Genomic DNA, 10822 nt, shown 5'->3' with positions numbered 1-10822 from the left:
CAATTCCCTCTAGGACTTTGAACATAAATGCATGTTGAATTGTGTCAAAGGCTTTCTCTGCATCTATTGAGATGACCATATGGTTCTTGTCTTTGAGCCCATTTATATGATTTATGACATTTATTGACTTAACATATATTGAACCATCCCTGCATCTCTGGGATAAAGCCAACTTGATCATGGTGGATGATGTTTATGACGTATGTCTGTATGAGGTTTACAAGTATCTTGTTGAGAATTTTTGCATTTATGTTAGTAGATGTGGAAAACATTACCATTGAAATGTACCTGATAACTTTATATCCCTGCTCAGATGCCAAAGAGCTCAGAAAGTAACTGTCTGTGATTAGTAATAATCAGATATATAGAGATTAGAAACACATGTGCATCTTAGTGTCAATTGTATTAAAAATGAATTTTTCTGTATGAAACTGTGTATTTTAATAATGAAATGGAGATATTTTTTGAAGGTTAAACCTGATTTAATTTTATGTCTTATAGGGTTTAGACTGAGTACAATATTGTATAACTGTATTAATTCAACTATAAACCTAAAAATTTACAGCCAATTTTGAAAGAGATGTATCTTAGCCCAGAAACTGTTATTCAATATGTCAATGGTGTTGTAATGAAATGCTTCTATTTATATGGTTATTAAATAAATAATTTTAAAAAAAGATTGAGCATTCAGCAGAATCTTAATCTCTATGCTTTGGGCATTCATGACCTTCTGTGTTCCTGGCCCTCTGTTGCATGACAGAGCTTCATTAATGAGAATTCAGAGATTTATTATTGTCCTCTTTACCCCTGTTCTATGTTCTGTGCACCTTTATTACAGAGGTCGCATTGTAAATGTTTCACTTATACATTTAATAAATACATGCAGATGCCACATTCTGAATTTGGAAAATTTCTATAGGTGAAATAAACTTTCAAATCTCCATTTTTGGAGTACATAAAAAACAAAAAACAAAGGTTATGGGAAATGTCTTAAATTCCACAGAAATTGCAGCCCCAAGAAGTGAAGCAGCATAGCAGAGACAGGAATGCAAATACAGTAGGGTACCAAGGATTCTGCTTAGTGTGGTAAATGGTTACCCCAGAAAGAGAAAGGTAATAAATGTTCTTACACTTCTTAAATTTCAGCATGCTTTAGCAAAGTAAATTTTTCACAAAGAAATTAAGTTTATCACCCTGGTAATAAAAGGAGATGTCACCAGACAAGACAGGCCATGAGTCACTCTGAGATGTAATGAAAAGGCAGAGACTGCAGAAACTCTTGATTTGGGTAGTGTTCTGAGTGTTAAATGAGCTGTCGTCATAAAATTTGCTTTTTATAATTACACACTTGCTATTGCCATCGGAGAGGACAGAGTCATCCAGTGAAAACACTCGAAAGCTTTCTTGCTTACCTCTGTGCCTTCCTGAGGAATTTGCAGTCATGATTCAGGAAAATTCTTCTCGCTCAAATACCAGCAAAGCAAAATGAGTGTGCCTTCCTGATAGAGCTTTGTGGTCATAAGTATTGGTTAAGGAAATAACATGTATGATAGTTTCAATTTGGCCTCAATACTTTCAAATTCTTGAATACTTTTAAATTCCTCCCAGTAGAAGCCAAAAAAGATATTTGTAGCCTAACAATTTATCAGTAAATGAATTTGCAAATTGGGTGAGTGGTAATCACAAATTTTTGTTCTTTAGACAGATTCTATAGTAAATTGTGGCTTTGTTGAAGTTCTCAAGTATTTCTGTACCAATTTGTTTGTTTACACCTCCTGAAACACTTTCTGTATCTTCTAAAAATATCTGAACAAAGTTCCCTGACTCCAAAAGCAAGGAGGAAATTACTGGCTTGTTGAAAGGAGAAACAGAAAGTTACATTAAATTGCTTTTCTAAGGAAAAACACAATGTAATTACATAGTAAAGGGTTAAGATGTAAAGCAAATGTTCATGATATAGTAGTTAAATGCTGCCCTCCAAATCCTACAATATTGGGGGATTAAGATAAAAGCAAGCCACTCATTATCTATAATTGGTCACTTTCAAGAAAATAAATGAATGTTTTCTAACTTATTATTTGGGTATAGCTGCTTAAATTTGTTTTCCTGTTTAAAAAAATTACTGCTAGGGATAGATTCTATGTAGATACATCATAAAAACTATATTCTTATAAATAATTTTCTATGATAAATGTTTGAAATCAGTTTTAACTTGTTGTATCTTTATTTTTTATCCTGGTGTTGAATATTCACATATACCAAATAATACAACTTACTTGACTTCAGTTAACAGTCAAATTCATAGTTTAACTTCATAATGGAATTTTCTAATTGAACATTTTGTGTCTTATAAGTTGAAATTTTACTAGGAAGAGAAAAAGAAAGTATATTTCCAGATGTATCAGTGTTTGTAATTATAAATTAGTACTGTTAGTAAATTGTTCAGTACTCATTAGAGGTACTTCTTTCTAATATATCTTGAGGAGAATTCTCATGGTAATAAAGTCAATGTCCTCATAAAATTGTTTTCTTCTGTATGGAATATTCTGCACAATACTTGGTTACAGTTATATGCCTATGATGTCAACAGCAGCTATGCATTATCCCTTACAAGTAGACCCTTGCAGATACTATATAAGTGCCTACCACTTAAATTTATGTGCCTCATTTAATCCTTCAAATGTGAGATGAGAATCCCGTTACTGTCTTGGGTCACCTGATGCTATTGGCCACTTAGTAACACCGTCAGAACACATGCTCATCATGTGGTATAGTGGCCTCATTTAAACTGTGTAACAAGGGGGGGAAGAACAGGGCTTTATCATTAGTCTCCATCCTGAACTTCATCTTTTCTATTGCTAGAATTCTCTGCTGAATGAGTAAGAAGAGTCTCAGCTTCTTTTAAGGTTCCTCACCTTTATAAGTTCCTTTGAATTACTATAATCATCTGTTTATTTAAAAAATTCACCTCAGGGACTGAGAGACAGCTCAGAGCTTAAGTGCACTGGCTGATCTTGCAGAAATCTGGGTTCAAATCCCACCACCCATATAGTGGCTAACAGTCATCCATAATTCCAGTTCCAGGGAATTCAGTGCCCTCTTTCATCTTCTGTGAGCTCTGATTCACATGAGTGCAGTTACATACATGAAAGCAAAATACTCATGCACAGAAAATAAAAGTAAATAAAGAAATAATCTAAAAACATCACTTCAACTTACATTTGTATTTACCTTCTGTGTAGCCAGTGAAAATGTTCTATACATAATAGTCTCCCTTATTTTTTCTTTGTGTCACTCAGAAATTAAAGGACTTGAGCTTAATGACAAACAATATTGGAAAAATAAAGTTTTATTGGTTATAGTTTAACTATCTATGTTCCCTGTTTTAAAACTTTAAAATGTCGATATTAAATTACTTCATCTGAAGATTATTAGGCCATGGTACTTAATTCCTATGCCAAATTCCTGCATTTGTTGGTGAAGGCTCAAAACAGACCTGAAAATATTCAAATGAGAAGAGAAATTTGACACATCATAATACATCATCTCCTCAGGGAGGGAGAGTTATTAGCCAGGGAGCTTTCAAAATTCAATTTTCTTCACTTGAGTCATTCTTCTTAATCATTCTAGCTCACATAATTACCAGGTAAAATCCAAACACATTTAATAAGCCTGGATTTTAAAAGGCAATATGACAATTAGTTAAGAATGAAAATTATTATTGAGGAATAAATGTTATGCACGTTATTTATGAGCAATGACATAATTTGATACCAAATTAAAATACATTTTATACATTTGATTCTACCTCTAACAGAACATACATGAGTAGTAGGGAATTAGCAAAACTCAGGCAATTATACATGTAAGAACTAGTAAATTTACTAAGGGTTCTCTGCCAGTGCTCTTCTGATTTGCAACATCTAGTATCTATTGAACCATGATTCAAAGGCAGCATTAATTTCTATCAGATATTTCTTCATTTTGTTAATATTAATATGAGTTTCATACCATATCAGAAATATCTTTATATAACCAGGGTTCATGCTGTAAATATAATACATTCACACCTTACATACATTTAACTAAGTAATCCTTTCCTATTTGAAACAATACAAATTTCTATGTAATAAATGCAGAATAATCAGAGATTTACTTGCTTCAAATCAATATAAAATTGTCAACAACAATTGTTAATTCCTGGGTAGTAATTGTATACAATTGTAAAAAAAAATTCACAAAGTGACTAGCCATCATGGCTTGCTCTCTTTTATTATCTACTTGAATTCGAACTTGTTAGAGGTTTTCTGTATCCCTAAAACTTTGTACAAAAGATCATCTCATAAAAGTTGACTATAGTCTATTTTTAAAGAGGACCCTTGGGCTAAGTTTGGTGGCAGTCAGAGTCAGAGTCAGGACAGGTTTGCCTAGTAACTCCCAGGCAGCCAAAGTGACATGGTACAGATATAATTATACAAATATTTTTAACATTCTTGTCTATAGAACTACCTCCTAAAATGGAAGATAAGATCTGATCTCAGAAGCTGAAAATAGTTAGGCATGGTTAGTACTTGGAGAAATATGTACATTCTGTATGGCTCAAAAGCAGTGAGAGACTGTACTTACATTCTTACAATAAATATCTTTCATATTTGATCAATACATCACATTTGATAATATAATTTTAGTGCTTACATTAGAAACATATCTCAGGTTTTATGCCAATAATAAGTAAATAATATTCCATTTCAATTATTCAGGAATATTTGGCCCACTGTGAGAAACCAATTTGATAAATTAATTTTCTCTTTTAACTCTTCTTTTAGTTTTTATAACATATATTATGCAAAATACTGAGTTTTACATTTTCTTCCATATTTTAATGTGTTTTGATCATGCTTGTCTCCCATAATGCTTCTTTTTATGACTCAATTTTTTATTGATTGACTTTTTTATGGGTATTTCATGCAGAACATTCCAAACAATCTTATTCAGTTTTATCCCTGCATTCCAAATTGCACCCCCCATACCCTCTGCCCTGCCACTGGAGCCCATATACTTTGTCATCCCTGTTACTGTCCACTGTGTTGTCAGTACCACTAGCCATTCCCCAGTATAAGTCCATCCACTGAGCCTAGTCAGTCTACCTAGAGTTCCTTGTTTTAGGAAGATCAGCTCTTCCTCATCTAGGAGCAATCAGTTGCCAACATTCCTTTAGATAAGATAGAACTGGGGAAATGAACAGCAGAACCCATGATGCTTTTTTATTCCTTTCCTTGCACACTGATGCCTTGCCTCCTCACAACTAGCTCCTCATCAATTGTCCTTTCTCTCTCTCTCTCTCTCTCTCTCTCTCTCTCTCTTTGTCTCTCTCTCTTTCTTTCTTTCTCTTTCTTTATTCCTGTCTTTCTTTCCTTTCTCTCTTTCTCACTCCTTCCATCCCTCCCTCACTTACTTTCTTAGTTTTTATTTATCTTTTTGTGGCTCGTTAGCTCTATGGCTATTTATAGTAGCATGGGCATCCTACCAGTGTCTACACCACTGAAGAAAAAAGCCTCTCCTTTCCCCAGCAACCACTGATGTAATATCCATAACAAATTTTGGTAAAATGTTTCCTGGGTTTCTCTATTTATAATCAGAAATATGAGCTACAGTTTTCAGAAGAAAAAATTATGACTTTATATACTGAAATCACTACTCTCTGTAATTCTAATATTTGGTTTTTGACTTAATGTTTTCCAAATGAAACCATATATTGTAGTGTAAAACAAATGACCAGTGTCTTATAGTAATTCATATACATATGCCAACTTCAATTAATTTTAGCAGTGTTAAATCTAAAATCATGTGTCTGTGCATTACTGGGGCACCTATCTTAAATAATAGTTGCCTTCAAAATGTCCTATAATAAACTAGTGTTCCATGAATAAAATAATGAAAAATCATCGGTTTATAACACTGATTAGTAATAATACATTTATTAAAAATAAATTGAATAATGACTAAAGATGTAAGATATACACAAAGCCTCTGACAGCAAGGGCACCTCATTGGTAATACAAATATGCTGCTTGAATGTTATACCCTGAATTTATATTTGGCTAGACAAACAGGCTTTAATTGTGATTTTTCACATGCAAGAATATATTTAAATGAATCCAAAGTAGAGCTGTAGTAATTCTTAAAGGTTGAAGAAAATACTCTGAAGTTTTACCTGATAGTAGGAACTCACTTGAAAATAAGTTTATGTATAAAACTTGTTTCAAACTCATCACAAAACATATTTTCTTATGTGTATATTATGTGATTATGTCAAATATTTAAAGTCAATTTGGATTTTGTGTGATTTCAAAAACAAATTTTGAAGTGACTTGTCACTTTATAATCTATATTATGTAGCCATGTCATTCTTATGATATAAATTCTGCGGGAGACTGATCCTCATGTATGGTAGAATGCTAAAACATTTGAGAAAGAAAAATAATTCTATAAATGTAAGTTTTAAAATGTTGCTATGATCATTTTTTGTGCTGACATCTGTTCCTGTTTGGGGAGATTTTCCTCTGGCAAGGGGGAACATACCCATCTGACTGCTTTCAACCAAGCCCAGACTATGTAGAAAACAGTAAAGGAGCTCAACACCTGTTTAGCCCACACAGTCCAAATGTGACCTGCATGGTGAATACGGAAAAATGCAGACAAGATACAACAGTGTTAAAGAAAGGAGTCAGATTGTTTCACTTACCATTAAAATTTATGAATAGCTCATCTTATGTGAGAGTATTAAAAATCAAGAGGTTTATAATTATTATTTTTTTGAGACAGTATCTCCCTGTAGCCTCAGCTTTCCTAGAAATCCCTATGAAGACCATGCTGGACTCCACCGCACAGAGATCCACCTGCTTCTGTCTTCTGAGTGCTATGATTAAACATGAGTGCCACGATGCCTGTAAATAATTGGATTATTTTAATGTTTAGATTCCAACAGTGCTTTTAGAATTCTTAAAGTGAACTTTTAATATAAATAATTGTTAGTTCATCTTGTTACTAATCAGTGATATCAGGCATTGATGCTTTATATACCATGCTATCTATGTCATCAAATAAATCATCTTCTGACATACTAATTAATCTATGGTCGTTGACTATCCTGGTTCTTTCTCTACCATCACAGTTACTCCAGTTGCCTTATTGTGAATATCTTAAAGCATTTTGTTTCCTTTCTAATATTGAGAACAGATAGAATCAAGGAAAATGTTTGTGTCTCAAAGTCCAGGGAGATTCAATTTTTTTGCAATATCTGTCCTGGGAAATGTCATATTAAAGTCTGATTGGGCACAAATTCTGTGAATGAAGATCCACTTTTATAAAGTGCAGAAATTGCTATGATTCTATTCATTCTCAGTGCTATCTCTGAGCTTTAGAAATCGTCAGTGCCTAAAATACTCTGCTTTCTGAGTACTGTGATTTTCACCAATAGAGTGGGCAGAAAGCAACATTTTATCCATTCTTTTAAAAATATTTTGTTATTTTGAAAAAAAGTATAAGGACAGGAGAAATCATGTCTATCTTATTTGAGGAGGAATCTGGTGTGTAATATCCAGTTTAAACTGCTCACTTTTGAGGAAAAAAACAATAAATAGCAAGCAAATATAATAGATGTTATACTCACAAACTAACAGAAGTCAGTTATTTTTCTTTCAAATTGTTAAAGGTATCTTTCATTATATTCATGAAGAAACTGATGGAAATGTTTCAAAAATTTGAATACTTACATTGCCAAAGTGAGAATTTAATAAAAGTGGCTCAATGCTACTCTTTATATACTTCCCATTATGTACCTATGAATCTTGAATTCTAATTTCAGATTGACTTTTGAATCCCTGTGCTTCTCAGAGATGAAGAGACACCTTCTTTCCAATAGCTAACCTCCTGTAAAAAGAAATGGTGTTGGCATCATTATATACCACCAAATGAAATATTTCTTTGGGACATCATAGAACATTCTGAACATAAATGTACAGAAAATATACATTTAGTGAGAGAAAATTTATAGTTAAAATGTAACACTATGTTCTTTCTGAAAGCTCATTGACTCTGATCTATTTTTCTACCTGTTTTGTGGTTTTTGTTGCTTTTGTTACTGTACAAAGTAACTAGTGAATGTTATATAATACTTAAACTTTAAAGAAAATACAACAGAGTGGGTTGGTTGTAGTCAGCTTGATGAAGGCTATGGCAAAAGAATGATGAGTTAAATGCCAGCTAAACTGAAAAGCAAGACCTGATTCAACTCACCAAGAAAAGAATATATGAGCCCGGCTTGGTGGCACACACCTTTAATCCAAGCACTCAGGAGGCAGAGGCAGGCAGATCTCTATGATTTCAAGGCCAGCCTCATCTACATAGTGAATTCCAGGCCATCTGGGGCTATAGGCAGACCCTGTCTCATAAAAACACACACACACACAAAAGAATATATGATACAATGTAAGCAGGAAAATCATTTTAAAAGTTGAATTTTATGTCCTTAAAATATTGTGTTGCATTTGATTATTTATGCAAAGGCATGATATTGCATGCATGCCACAACAGAGATGTGGAAATCAGAGGACAACTTCTAGGAGTCAATTCTTTCCTTCACCATTTGTGTCCCAGAGATCAACTCACTCCGTTAGGCTTCACTAGTCGCTGAGCCATAATGTTCTAAATTTGATTTGTAGGAATTTTTAAAGTACATATTATGAATGAATCTTTTTCAAACATTTTTGTGGGATATAGTGTATAGCTTGTGTTTACATTTCCTTGTATTTTCCAATAACATTAACTCATAATTTGAATGATGCATAAGTTCTTAAAACATATAAAGGACTGAGCTGAAATTGATGCAGTATCATTGACAAAGTCAAATATTCTCAGGCAAGAACTGTCAGACAGTGACAGAAAAACAAATCTTGTTCATATGAAGACAAGAAGAAATGATATGAACACTGTTATACACACAGGGTTGTACATGAATGCCTTCATTGAAAGCAAACACCAAGACTGTTTTAAATCACTGTTTCTGTTCCTTGAGTCCCCTTCTAGCCTTAGTAGTTCAGTGATGTGCGTACATAAGAAAATAAAACTGAAATAAAACAAAAAAATCTAGAGGCAAAATGAAACATTAAAACAGAGGTAACATGCTTACCCCCACAGCTTAAATCTCTCCAAAATGCATAAATTTGAGAATATCAGCAGATGTGACATTTACACAAGCTCAAATTTAAAAACTAGAAGCAAAAGGAGATAGATAAAGGGTCAGAATTCATTTCAGAGTCCTTCTTTTGTAAAAGATCAAGACTATATAAAAGACTCAGACACAAATATAAATAAATGAATTAAAATATGTTCAGGACTTACAGAGTGAAATGAGAAATATAGATTAGAAGGTTTTCAGTACAAAGGGGCACTTCAGAAAGGCAGAAAAATGTTAGGACAAGAAAATTGAGATTCTGAACAAAAAGGCAAACAGAAATGCTAGAAATGGAAAAGCCAATCAATCAAACACAAACCATAGAAGGAAGCATCAGCAACAGTCATTACTAAGTAGTATAAAAAATATCAATGATGGAGGAAGAGTCAATACACATTCACTAATATATAAAGAAAAAAACTAAGCATGACTCAAACCTGTAGAAACACTAGGATATATACATATCCAGACAAAAAGTTAATAATCCCAGAGATAAAATACTTCAATAAAGTCTATAAGCAAAGACATTACATTCAATAAAATCTCCCAAATCTTTAAAATGTAGAGGGAAAAAATGGTAGTACCCATCTCTCCAAGACATAGCACAGTAAAAATGTCAAAAATACAAAACAAGAATTGTAATCATGAGGGAAGGAAACAATGAATTTTAATAAGAAGGTAGAGAAAGAAGAACCCATACATAGTACTGGTAGGAAGCTAAGATACTGCTTACAGTATGGAAAGAAATATGAATGAATGTATATATGTATATATAGATACATGACTATATGTATGAATATATATGTGGGTGTATATATGTGTGTGCATTTTATTTTATGTTACTTTATTATGCTGTCAAAATTGGTACCAACAATGAATCACTTTTTGAATATATGTAGGAGAGATTTTGGTGCATTCTTTAGGAATCATTTGGAGAACTATTTAGAAGAAATATAAGAGATATTGTGAGTATATTATGTCAAAAGGGATTGGGGAAGAAATGTATGATCTGTCACATGTTACAGACCTGAGGAAAATTGATTCCATATTATAAAGCTTAAAGGGTGTTTGATTGTCCTGAGAAATTTTATATGTATTATTTTTATTTTGTTAGTATGAGTGTATTGCCTGCATGCATATAAGTCTACACATGTTGTACAATGCTAACAGAGGTCACATTATGTTGTTGGAGCTGGGAATTGAACATGGTACTTCTGCAAAAGCAGTTAGCATTCTTAACTACTGGGCCATCTCTAAAGCCTGAGAAATTTTATGATACAAGTTGCCAAGTTGGCTTCCTTATTCTCACATGCTCCAAAATAGTAGGTGTTTATTTTAATTTGAATTACTTAATGATAGTCATTCTGAAAAATCAGATAAATCAGGAAATATTTGAAAGCTTACTTTCAGTTTGGGATACTAAGGGGGAAGCTGATGCTTCTTTATGATGGTTGTACAGAGACTGATTCTCCACTTTTTAAAAATTTACCCTCCTGGAACAGGGACCTCTGGCTGACTAGATTTACCAGAAGGGAAGACAGGGGGGAATGGATGAGGGTGCTGACAACACAGTGGACAGTGACAGGG

The sequence above is a fragment of the Nannospalax galili genome, unplaced genomic scaffold, assembly GCF_000622305.1.
Source record: "Nannospalax galili isolate Female #2095 unplaced genomic scaffold, S.galili_v1.0 scaffold600, whole genome shotgun sequence".
Classification (NCBI taxonomy): domain Eukaryota; kingdom Metazoa; phylum Chordata; class Mammalia; order Rodentia; family Spalacidae; genus Nannospalax; species Nannospalax galili.
This window is presented reverse-complemented; position numbering follows the sequence as displayed.